This window comes from Nylanderia fulva, unplaced genomic scaffold, assembly GCF_048542155.1.
Source record: "Nylanderia fulva isolate GAGA-0341 unplaced genomic scaffold, ASM4854215v1 Scaffold358, whole genome shotgun sequence".
Taxonomy (NCBI): Eukaryota; Metazoa; Arthropoda; class Insecta; order Hymenoptera; family Formicidae; genus Nylanderia; species Nylanderia fulva.
In genome coordinates this window covers 77,079-91,133 of record NW_028190431.1, presented here as the reverse complement: position 1 = coordinate 91,133, position 14,055 = coordinate 77,079, and the positions used below count along the sequence as shown (strand labels likewise).

Below are 14,055 nucleotides of genomic sequence, written 5' to 3'. Positions count from 1 at the left end.
GTTCCAAGATGAACCAAATCCAACAAAAGTTGTTCGCGCACAAAGCACTTCAAAGAAAATGGTGGCCTGTTTCTTCGGAAAAACTGGTCATATTGCAACAGTGCCTCTAGAGGATCGTAGAACAGTAAATTCTGAGTGGTACACAACCATCTGTTTGCCAGAAATCTTCGGTGAAATAAGGAAAACAAACAAGAGACGTCGGATTGTTCTTCATCATGACAATGCGAGCTCTCACACATCGGCTCAAACAAGAGACTATTTGAGCACTCAAAACATCGAATTGATGGGTCATCCGCCGTACAGCCCTGATTTGGCACCCAATGATTTCTTTTTGTTCCCATCCGTGAAGAATAAACTGCGTGGTCAACGATTTTCATCGCCCGAAGAAGCTATTGAAGCGTTCAAAAATCATGTTTTGGAGATACCTCATTCGGAATGGAATAAATGCTTTGAAAATTGGTTTAAGCGCATGCAAAAGTGTATCAATCATCGTGGCGAGTACTTTAAAAAACAATAAAAATATATTCGCAGCTTAACTATTTGTTTTTGTTCCTATTCCCGAAATATAAATAGTGATCCTTGTAAGATAACAAAAAAACATCAAAATAAACAAAATGAATGAAAGCTGCTAGGTTTACATTCATTTTGTTTGTTTTATAAGCGATGTTTTTTTGTTATCTTAGTAGCAGCTCTTAAACCTTCTTCTTATTGCAATTTCTGAAGAAGAACTATATCTTCCTACAAGATTTTTTCCCTATCATATATTAAAATTAGTTTGTCTTCTAGGGTGTTCCTTACTAATTTTAACATATGGCAGGGATCAAAAAACAATAAATTTTGTTTTACGTTGCCGGATCGATGAAATAAGGTTTAAAAGTTTTGCTAATTTCAGCTCCTAAACAAGTGCGCATACTAAAATTCACGCTAATTCCGTCAAACGTCAACGATCGCACAATAATACTCGAATCATTTATCAATTCTAAATATTTTAGTAATTAGATCTTTCTTTACTGTTTAACGATTTTATAAAAAATATATCCAACGGGCACTTTCCAGTGACCATTTATCGCTACAAGCATAAAAATCAATGCGTGTCTCGCTTTTGGAGGATCATCACAATCAATCTCTCCATTTATTCCGAAATTAACGTATCCATAGTATCTTCTTCCATCATAATCTACTGATTTACGAATTGCAATCTCATCGATTACTAAATTGCATAGAATTGGCAGTTTACTTTGTTTGACTTTACATTTTAAAGCGTGAAATACCTCGTCTGTGAATCCAGATCGTCTGTTTATAACACTATACCACTTACGAATAGTGGAACGTTCGGGTAAAAGATTTTTAAAGATTTGTTTCACATACTCATAGGCCTTTGAAGAATAAAAATTTTTTAAATATTTAAGTCTCGATGTGAGTTTGTTGTGAGGGCCAGGGTTATTAAGGCGTTAATTATCATAAAGATTACATTAGGTGTAACAATATAAATTGCGAACGTTAATCAGAATTTAAGTCAATGCAAATTTCTTCAACTCATCTGAATATTTTTTCTTTAATCCTTTTTTTTTCGTTAATATTTCATGCATGATGTTAAGACTGCCATTCTAAATATGGAAAGAACCATGTCATTTTAATAATTTTTATTTAGTATTTATTTCACTATGTCATACTGTAAAGAACAATGAGTAACAATGTTGTGTAAAGTAAATAACATAAATATTCTGTAATGTAAATAATCAATTGTAAGATATAAAATTAATAATCAATTATAAGATATAAAATTACATTAATAAGTCAATTATAAGATATAAAATTACATTAATAAGTCAATTATAAGATAAAATTGATTATATATATAAAATTACGTAAATAAACCAATTGTAAAAAATAAAATAATATAAAATTATTAGATGTGGTATTATATACATTGCGTATAAATTTCATTTACTATTTACAAACGTTAAAGTTATTTTTAATTGTTACAAATTCTTGACAATCAAATTGTTTTCATAAATTAATTTTGCAATGCGAGCTTACCATCAAATTGTCATAAGCACTTTCATAAATAAAATTTTTTTGATTTAAATTGATTAATAAGTCTTTCATTTTTTATACGCATACGTAATCTGTTTTGGGATTGTTGTAAGGTTTTAATGGTCCTCGTTCCTCGTTTGTTGATTTATAATTCGCCGTGTAAAATCTACAGCTTTTTTTAACCATAGAGGTGTGGCTAAATGTGGTGTTCGAATGTCGTCAACGTATCGAGGTTTGGGAACACTGATTGCAGGTGTTCGACAGGTCACTGAAATAGTATATTGTGTATCAAGTGCGGAAAGTTGACAATTGGTCACGAGTGCGGGGGATGGACGCACGAGCCGAAGGCGAGTGCGACCACCCCACACGAGTGAACAATTGTCAATCCGCACGTGATACACATACTATTTTGTATTACAAGTACAGGCAAAGTGGCTTTGTGCGCGTTTTCTGTGTGCGAGATGGCCGATCGCACGCCACCATCTTGCGGCACGGTGCGGGAATAGCCGTGTTCAATACATTGCCTACGGCTTCAGCCGTATACAATGACTTTTAACGCGGCTCGGCTTTGAATGCGGCTTATTCACTCACCGCGTCGTCGCTAGATGGCGGCGGGGGAAATCGGCCGCTTTCGGCACAGAAAACACGCACCAAAAGTGCCACTTTGCCTGCACGTGTAATACAAAAATACATAATTATTAATATATTACTAAATGTAACTTTATTATTATTTATTAATTATAATTATATTAATTATTTTAAGATGTTAATATAAATCACAATGATAAATTATTAAATTAAGGCCATGTGTAACGAGCAATACGAAATTATTTTATTATTTAGAAGAAAATTCTTAATTTGACATAATAATTACACAAACGTTTCGAGCTCTACTTGCTCCTCTTCAGTGCGCAAAAAAATAATGATAATAAATACCCATAATAAATAAATACATACATAAAGTTCTAATAAAAAATCCGCAATACATAGTCAATATAAGTTATATAGTTAAGTCATAGTTAAAACGCAAAATATATTTACAATGAATTGAAACCATTAAAATAGTTCAACAAAGTAAGAACCCAATTAGAAGCAGAATGATTCGTCCGGTTATTCATAAAATATTTTAGAATTATTAATAAAAACTCGGAGTGACACTTATACATTGCTCCAAACGAACCACTTATCGTTATTTGACGAAAGTCCCTCGATCTGGCAATGATTATGTCCATCCTCTCCAAAATTATTTGATATTTGTTAACTGAATTTAGAGAATTTATTCAATTGTAAAATAGGATTCCACTAATGTGTATGTAAAAAAAATTAAAAATTACAAATTAAACTAAATACTAAAATATTGAACCTTTATGCTTACAAATTGTTCCGAATAACTTGAGATGACGATGCTTCTAATTGTTGTTGGCCTTATTGTTAGTACTTGACTGTTGTCTAGTCTTTTAAAAAGTCGAATAAATAGGTGTCAGATCTCACAAAATAAACATTTACATAAGTCTAAAAATTCGATATTTCTTCTAGAATGTCGAAATACGCGTTGTTAAGCAATTCGGTGTCTGTGTTATTATTTATACCATGCCTTTGTTCCTTGATGTGTATCATTTCCGAGATAAGTCTTTTATAATAATTAGATTCAATATCAAGTATTTTAACGTTATCCCAATCAAAAGCATGTTTTTTATTTATAATATGTTCAGAGACCACAGAATGCTTGGAGGAATCAAATTTAATATTATTCATATGCTCTTTTAGTCTAGTGCGTAATTTTCTTTTGGTTTGCCCAACATACGAAGCTTCACAATCCTTACAATTAATTTTGTAGACAACATTATTATTATTGTTATGCACGTTTTTGTCCTTGTGGACTTTAATAAATTTGTTAAGATTATTTAGACAACGGTATCCTACTCTGAAATCTGATTTTTTTATTGTCGATGCTATTGTCTCAGAAATGTTATTAATGTATGGAATGACGAAAAATTTTTTCTTGCTATTATCTTCTGTAATTTCTTTTTTTCTATTGTTGTTAAACTGTCCATTGTTTAAAACTCTTATTCTCTTATTTATTTCTTTAAAGATCAAATGAATAGGGTAACCGTTGTCCAATAATATTTTAATACACAGTTCTAAATTTTTCTTATGATATATGGGATGAGATAATAACAATGCCCTATTAATAAGATTATAAATTACTCCTATTTTATGGCACATAGGGTGACTCGATAAAAAAGATAGTACTCTACCTGAACATGTCTTTTTTTGAAACCAATCTAAGTGTATGACGTTATTTATTATTTTAATGTTTAAATCTAGAAAATTTATGCTTCTATTAATTTCGTATTCAATCGTAAATTGTAGTCGTTGATTGTAACTATTAAACTTATTCAGTACACTATCAATTTTATTCTTTGGTGCCACCATAATAATGTCGTCTACATATCTATAATATATTCCAATACCAATGTCCAATTCATTAATTATTGATTCTTCAAGATCTTGCATAACAATATTAGCAATTATTGGCGACAACGGGGAACCCATAGGTGTGCCATAAACTTGCTTGTATACAATGTCATTGAATGTGAAGTATGTTGACGACAATATAAATTTAACCATGGAAATGAATTCATTTTTTGGAATTAATGTATGTGTATTGATATAATTCCATCTATTGCTCACACTTTCTATTGCAAGATCTATCGGAATGTTAGTAAATAGTGAAACCACGTCTAATGATATTAGAATATCTTCCGCACCAATTTTCCTACCCGCTAGCTTGCTGTAAAGTTCAAAACTATTATTTACATTACTTTTTCCCGTAGGAATACTATTTGAAATGATTTTATGTAAAAATGTGGCTATCGAGTAAAGCGTGGTATTAATCGATGACACAATTAATCTAAATGGAGTATTCTCCTTGTGTATTTTTGGGAGACCATAACATTTTGGAAGAAGGGAGTCGCTGGAACGTAGTGAGTAATATTCTTTATTAGAAATGTACTCTTTTTTTTGCCATTTCTTAAGAATATCGTTTAGTTCCTTTTCTATTTTGGAGGATGGGTTCTTTTTTATGATAGAATAGGTGTTATTATCTTCAAGTAAACCTTCCATCTTATTCATGTAATATTCTTTTGTCATCGCGACTGTTACGTTGCCCTTATCAGCCCTTGTAAAAAGAATATCCGGATTATCATGGCAAAACCTCCTTGTATATCTATGCATACTAATCAAATCTTCATGAGTTGAATTAAACTTAGTTTTGCCGTGTAAAAAATAGGAAAGTTGTGGAACCAGATTGTTACGTAATGTATTTAAATTTTTCATGTTAGAACTAGTGGAATTCCCTTCTATATCTTTGATAAACTCGTGTATGGCCAACTTTTTGTCATTCTTAAACGGCAGGCCGAATTTACTTCCAAATTGTAATAGATTAGTGACATTGGTAGGAATTATTGTGTCAGTCAAATTAATAAACCATTTTTCGTTAGTACTGGTTAGAGGATTAATATGTTTGTCTTTGAATTTATTAGGATATTCTTAAGAAATGGCAAAAAAAAGAGTACATTTCTAATAAAGAATATTACTCACTACGTTCCAGCGACTCCCTTCTTCCAAAATGTTATGGTCTCCCAAAAATACACAAGGAGAATACTCCATTTAGATTAATTGTGTCATCGATTAATACCACGCTTTACTCGATAGCCACATTTTTACATAAAATCATTTCAAATAGTATTCCTACGGGAAAAAGTAATGTAAATAATAGTTTTGAACTTTACAGCAAGCTAGCGGGTAGGAAAATTGGTGCGGAAGATATTCTAATATCATTAGACGTGGTTTCACTATTTACTAACATTCCGATAGATCTTGCAATAGAAAGTGTGAGCAATAGATGGAATTATATCAATACACATACATTAATTCCAAAAAATGAATTCATTTCCATGGTTAAATTTATATTGTCGTCAACATACTTCACATTCAATGACATTGTATACAAGCAAGTTTATGGCACACCTATGGGTTCCCCGTTGTCGCCAATAATTGCTAATATTGTTATGCAAGATCTTGAAGAATCAATAATTAATGAATTGGACATTGGTATTGGAATATATTATAGATATGTAGACGACATTATTATGGTGGCACCAAAGAATAAAATTGATAGTGTACTGAATAAGTTTAATAGTTACAATCAACGACTACAATTTACGATTGAATACGAAATTAATAGAAGCATAAATTTTCTAGATTTAAACATTAAAATAATAAATAACGTCATACACTTAGATTGGTTTCAAAAAAAGACATGTTCAGGTAGAGTACTATCTTTTTTATCGAGTCACCCTATGTGCCATAAAATAGGAGTAATTTATAATCTTATTAATAGGGCATTGTTATTATCTCATCCCATATATCATAAGAAAAATTTAGAACTGTGTATTAAAATATTATTGGACAACGGTTACCCTATTCATTTGATCTTTAAAGAAATAAATAAGAGAATAAGAGTTTTAAACAATGGACAGTTTAACAACAATAGAAAAAAAGAAATTACAGAAGATAATAGCAAGAAAAAATTTTTCGTCATTCCATACATTAATAACATTTCTGAGACAATAGCATCGACAATAAAAAAATCAGATTTCAGAGTAGGATACCGTTGTCTAAATAATCTTAACAAATTTATTAAAGTCCACAAGGACAAAAACGTGCATAACAATAATAATAATGTTGTCTACAAAATTAATTGTAAGGATTGTGAAGCTTCGTATGTTGGGCAAACCAAAAGAAAATTACGCACTAGACTAAAAGAGCATATGAATAATATTAAATTTGATTCCTCCAAGCATTCTGTGGTCTCTGAACATATTATAAATAAAAAACATGCTTTTGATTGGGATAACGTTAAAATACTTGATATTGAATCTAATTATTATAAAAGACTTATCTCGGAAATGATACACATCAAGGAACAAAGGCATGGTATAAATAATAACACAGACACCGAATTGCTTAACAACGCGTATTTCGACATTCTAGAAGAAATATCGAATTTTTAGACTTATGTAAATGTTTATTTTGTGAGATCTGACACCTATTTATTCGACTTTTTAAAAGACTAGACAACAGTCAAGTACTAACAATAAGGCCAACAACAATTAGAAGCATCGTCATCTCAAGTTATTCGGAACAATTTGTAAGCATAAAGGTTCAATATTTTAGTATTTAGTTTAATTTGTAATTTTTAATTTTTTTTACATACACATTAGTGGAATCCTATTTTACAATTGAATAAATTCTCTAAATTCAGTTAACAAATATCAAATAATTTTGGAGAGGATGGACATAATCATTGCCAGATCGAGGGACTTTCGTCAAATAACGATAAGTGGTTCGTTTGGAGCAATGTATAAGTGTCACTCCGAGTTTTTATTAATAATTCTAAAATATTTTATGAATAACCGGACGAATCATTCTGCTTCTAATTGGGTTCTTACTTTGTTGAACTATTTTAATGGTTTCAATTCATTGTAAATATATTTTGCGTTTTAACTATGACTTAACTATATAACTTATATTGACTATGTATTGCGGATTTTTTATTAGAACTTTATGTATGTATTTATTTATTATGGGTATTTATTATCATTATTTTTTTGCGCACTGAAGAGGAGCAAGTAGAGCTCGAAACGTTTGTGTAATTATTATGTCAAATTAAGAATTTTCTTCTAAATAATAAAATAATTTCGTATTGCTCGTTACACATGGCCTTAATTTAATAATTTATCATTGTTTTTTATTGTCATACGAGCTTGAACATTGGTATGTGATGGTTTGATTAGGTATTAATTTTGCATTGTTAATATAAATCATTACCTTCTATCAAAATGTAGATGCAGTCTTAGTTATTGTCGGAGAATCTTGAATCAATGAAATTACAGTATTAGTTTCTGTCTGAGAATTGAATGTATCAACTTTTACAACGGATACAATTTCATTAAAATTGTGTCTTTTGATTGGTGACTGGCACTTGTGATCTGTTGTATTTGATCTAAAATTATACATAGCTAAACTGAATGCTTATATTACTACAATAATTGCCGTATTATAGACACACTTGATACAGGATGCTTTCCTGTAACGACACAATGCGATATAGAGTGTCATTCTATCTTCTTTTAACACCAGTGTTTATTACCCTATGGATGATAATTTCTTTCCCGAGTTAACGGGTTTGACTAACATAAATTCACTGTAATGTGCTCTTCAAAACCTTTATTCTTTTACGTTTACATGCGTTCCTTACAATGGCTGACTTCGCACTGCCCTACCTGACTCGCTTGCTAGACGCATCATCTTTCAGCGCTCTCTCGCGAGATCATATCACATTAATTACGCCCAACGCCCTGAGGGCAATACAATGCAAACACGGGAATATGAAAATAATATAAACTAAATTTCTTAAATTATAACGTAATGCAACTTAAAATTATCTTAAATCTAAATTATGTAAGTACAATATAATAGACAGTATTGAACAACCAGTAAACAATATAAATAAAATGATACTCTGTGTCTCATTATATTGTTGTTGGAAATCACCCACAGACATTGTATATTATGTCTGAATCACATTTATCAATATGTTCCGAAATCAATTATTTAAATAATCAATTATTTATATAATTATTCACATCCAGAGTCGCGAATCATTGTCTTTATTTTTTGAAATATCAATTTTGCGATAACGCATACCGCTTTTCGCCTCCAGTGAATTAGCGTTATACAACAGTTTATAATTTCAATTAAACGAAATATATTTGTTCTGTGACATCAAAATTGAGAGCTCCGTTTTTTTGCCACGACGAACTTCCTGCCTGATTGTCGCACCTTTGATACAAGCCACTCATTTGTTCAGTTTCCGAACACAATATATTTTTATTTTATATAATGATAAAATTAATGAAGTCGCCAGTGATGAGTAAAACCATACAAATTTATTGAAATTTCGACCTAACTGGCCAGTACAATTTAATTAGAAACACTACGTTTTGACCCTTAGGTACGGGGCAACATTAGTAATTTTACTGCTGTCGAATCAACATCTTGAATGTTACACTTGAAAGGACCCGTACCTAAGGGTCGAAACATAGTGTTTCTAATTAAATTGTACTGGCCAGTTAGGTCGAAATTTCAATAAATTTGTATGTTTTTATTTTATACTTGTATACTTGTGATATTTTCAAGAATAACAAGTTTGCATATAAAAATTATATCATTTTATTAAAATCTCTAAAAAGTATCTTTTCTTTCTTTTAATGGATGGTATTGTTTCAAGATTTACTATCACACAATTCACTTTTTTCTTTAAATTCTCTTTCTTAAAATGATTAGAACATAGAAAAGTAGCAGTATTAAGGACCTCCCTGATTCCGCAGAAGGATAACCATTCCTCTAAAAGAATGTAATAATAACGTTATATACAAAATCGAATGCAAAGAATGCTCAGCATTATATGTTGGACAAACTAAGCGACAGTTGCATACTAGGATAAGAGAACATAGGACAAATATAAAACAACATGAGACAAAACACACGGTAGTGTCTCAGCACATTATGGAAACCAATCATAATTTCGACTGGGATAATCCCAAGATATTAGATCACGAAAGAAATTATAATAAAAGATTGATCTCGGAGACTATCCACATAAAACAACAACACAATGGTCTAAATGCGACAGAAGATAGCGAATATTTAGATTCTGCATACTTTCCGTTATTAGATTTTGTTAATAAACAAAATTATATAACATGATTGTCATCGTCCTTTTGCCACTGTTTTGCTTAATATATATAATACCGTCGCTTTAGTTTTGATGTCATTGTCTGTACATAACTCAATAGTTATTGTTAAGTAATCGTGATTATTGTACACCGAATAATTTTGACACGTATACATACAGAATAGTCTTTATTTTTTGACAATTTGTAAAATTTATTTATTCTAACTTGGACAAACGATTGGTGAGTTTAATTTAATTATGTAGACAACACCCACATTATATTTGATATTCTTTAAATTGTTAAATTTAAGTTTTATATGTTTATAGCGTCTGTATATTGCGGCTGAAGAAGTCTTAAGTAAAAGTACGAAACGTTCCACATCTAATAAATGTTACATTTTATATTTTGTCTTTTTTATTTTATTTTATTCTAACTTCGTTGCTCGAATAAAGGCCTAATAAAAATTTAATCTTATAAGAATAACCATTTTTCTCGATCATGAGTATTTTTGGGAAATCTGTAAATATATAAGCATTTCAATTTTCAATGCCAAAACTATTAGATTTCACAATAAATTAACGTATATATTCTGAAATATACATAATCTAGATAAGAATAACTTTTAGTTTCTTTACCGGTGAGATGAAACTGTTTTGTTGCGATTGTTACACAGTACACAATAAACTCCCATTTTTTAAATTATATTTTTCTTATTAATTTAATCTTATTCTTACTCGACACCATGGTTTTACATACTCGACACACGAAAATGCACAAGACACGTATACAATATTTAACCAATACAATCTCACGTCTACCGTTCATGCGCACTTCGAGAAAAAGTCATCTTGGACACAGTTTTGCGCTCTTATTCCCCTTCCATATTTATAAATTCTATGGTTAGTATTGTAGAGCACGAACGCCATCTGTTGTAAAACGTGAAAAATGGACAAAACCACTACATGTATATCTATTGCATGTGTTGTTTACGTGTGATGTACGTGTATGCATGTATTATATACGTGTGATTTACGTGTACACGATACTACTATGTATGCGCGAATGATGATGACGTTTCTTAAAGGAATTTTTTCATTTTTTTAGACTTTGCATTATATTTTCGCTTACAAAGTACATAGAGCAGAAATAAAGACACTTTCATTATATAATTTGAATTCAATCTATTGATTAAGTCTAGTACAAACTCGATTGCTTCACCCGTTAAAAATTTATTTCCAGTGACATTACATTATCCGTACTTACTTACAGTAATTATTAAGTGCAAATGTATAATATATGTGTGTAATTTAATTACTGTATTACTGTAATAATTATTGTAAATACGGACAATGTATAGTGTCACTGGAAATCAATTTTTTAATATTAATTGACTTTATTTGCCATTTTTACTGAAATTAAGCAATTTTACAACTTCTTGCACATAAAAACATAGTAGCCACCATGAAAAAAGATTTACAGCTTGCGACCGTCTCTCCGTCCTCTCTCGTCAAAAGAGAGAGAGTGCGAGAGAGACCGCTGCGCAACCTCGTCGTGCCGCTCTCCGTTCTCTCAATCGCTACTCGGTATCGAATATTGGGCGCCAGGTACGGTCAGGCCGCACCACTTATTAATATCGCGACAACTATGTGACGACCCGTTTTGTCGTCACTAGAAGCCGCGCAAGCACGAGGCCGACCGTCCGCCCGCGCTCATATAAACGGCCCCTGTCGGGGCCACCACACATCGAACACGTGGGAATTTGCCTTTTCGCCCCACCCGACCGGACCGCCCCACTCCAAGCTAGATAGAGGAGGCTGACCGACGGGTATATAAAGCGGCGCAGCCGAGACTTCGAGACCAGTCCCGTCCTGGTCTCTTGAGCGTACTCAAGGACCACTCCTCACCTCCTAACCATCCCGGGCGACGAGCGTTCTCGTCGCGTAAGCCGAGCGTCCTCGGTCACCGGATCCTCTCCGAACAGCACCCCGGTCGACGAGCGTTCTCGTCGGGCAGGCCGAGCATTCTCGGTCTCCGGATCCTCGCCGAACATCACCCCGGCCGACGAGCGTTCTCGTCGGGCAGGCCGAGCGTCCTCGGTCACCGGATCCTCTCCGAACATCACCCCGGCCGACGAGCGTTTTCGTCGGGTAGGCCGAGCGTCCTCGGTCACCGGATCCTCTCCGAACAGCACCCCGGTCGACGAGCGTTCTCGTCGGGCAGGCCGAGCATTCTCGGTCTCCGGATCCTCTCCGAACATCACCCCGGTCGACGAGCGTTCTCGTCGGGCAGGCCGAGCGTCCTCGGTCACCGGATCCTCTCCGAACCACCCCGGCCGACGAGCGTTCTCGTCGGGTAGGCCGAGCGTCCTCGGTCACCGGATCCTCTCCGAACAGCACCCCGGTCGACGAGCGTTCTCGTCGGGCAGGCCGAGCATTCTCGGTCTCCGGATCCTCTCCGAACATCACCCCGGTCGACGAGCGTTCTCGTCGGGCAGGCCGAGCGTCCTCGGACACCGGATCCTCTCCAAATATCACCCCAGTCGACGAGCGTTCTCGTCGGGCAGGCCGAGTTTCCTCGGTCACCGGATCCTCCGAGAGCCACCGACATCTTGCGGAGCTCGCCCTTCTCAGGGCGCCCGAATCCAAGGCGGTTTACGGAGCTCGCCCTTTTCAGGGCGCTCGTATCCACGCCGCGTTGGGTAAATTTCGTCCGCCACGCTACTATCTTAGTTATAAGTCGTGTCCGCGTCCGTATGATTCGGTCGCGTTTCGTCCGTCGCGTTATTATTTGTAAACCTTTAGTTATAAGTCGTGCCCGCGTCCGTGTATGGTTTGGTCGCGTTTCGTCCGTCGCGTTATCATTTGTAAACCCTAGTTATAAGTCGTGTCCGCGTCCGTATGATTTGGTCGCGTTTCGTCCGTCGCGTTATTATTTGTAAACCTTAGTTATAAGTCGTGCCCGCGTCCGTATGATTTGGTCGCGTTTCGCACTTCCTGCGATTCTCCTCTGTACGCGTAGACTAGATAATAAGCCCACTCTTGCAGGGCGGCTTCAATAAACTCTGTTTTTACCAAAACGATTGGCGTGGTTATTGCGAACCTGAGTCTCCCCCCTCATCTTCCCGAATCCTGGCACCGACGAGCCGATCCGTGGCGTCGGGAAAGGAGCCCCGTTACATGGCGCCCGAACAGGGACCTGACTCGACCGTCTGAGACTCCGGTTCGCAATCCATATGCTTGGGTGGATTTACCACCTAGACAAAGAGAAAGCCGCCCGTTATCTCGCCGACCGCGACCTCGACCCGGAAGGAAGGGAGATTAGTCGACCTCCGCCGCCGCATCAGAAACCACGTGATGGCTACCCACGCCGACACTGGAGCGTCCGTAACACTCCAAGTACCCACCCGCGAAGAACGTTATCGGAGTGCACGAGGAACCCCCGAACCACCCGAAGCCGACCCGGCGAAGGCCCTTAACCAGATACGCAAGTGGGGCTGCCATTTCGAGGGTAAAGACCCCCTCGCGTTCCTCGAGCATCTAGAGGAACTCAGTGTGGCCTATGGTCTGGAAGACCACCATCTCTTAATCGGGCTAGCCGAGCTGCTAAAAGGCGAGGCCCTCCTGTGGTGGAGGAACACCAGAGAACAGTGGTCCACCTGGACCGAATTCCGAAAAGATTTCCTCGCCCAATACCTGTCGCCCGGGTATAAGCGACAATTGCGACGAGAAATACAAGGCCGGCGACAAAAGCCAGGGGAGGCTTTTACTCGATACGCCACTGCCGTGCAAACCATGATGCGTCGGGCCGGCGGTTACACCCGCAGGGACCAGCTCGAATAGCTGTACGAAAACGCTGACCCAGAGCTCCAGCTATACATTCGGTTAGACGAACTGCACACCGTCTCCGAACTATGTAGCCGCGCCGCTGAGTGGGAGGAGATCCACCGGCGCCGTCAAGAACAACGTCGCGAGGTCTCCAGATCTACCGAGGCAAACCTTGCTGCAGCCACATATGACCGCTCGAACTGCTGCTGGCGGTGCAAGCAGCGAGGACACACCCGACTCGATTGCCGCCGCCTAGCACGAAAGTTCTGTTCACAGTGCGGGAAGGATGGCGTTCTAACACGGGACTGCCATCCTCCGGCGGGAAACGGTCAGCGGGTCGGAACCGAGGAGGCCACCGCCCGACCCGCGTCCAGTTAGAGTACACGCCA

The 14,055-nt window shown here is 36.2% G+C and overlaps 1 pseudogene; it reads right to left on the bottom strand.

Annotated features, from left to right (window-relative positions):
• Positions 1-2,010: 2,010 nt before the first annotated feature.
• On the bottom strand, positions 2,011-10,533 carry LOC146722177 (uncharacterized; annotated as a pseudogene).
• Between the last annotated feature and the right edge of the window lie 3,522 nt (positions 10,534-14,055).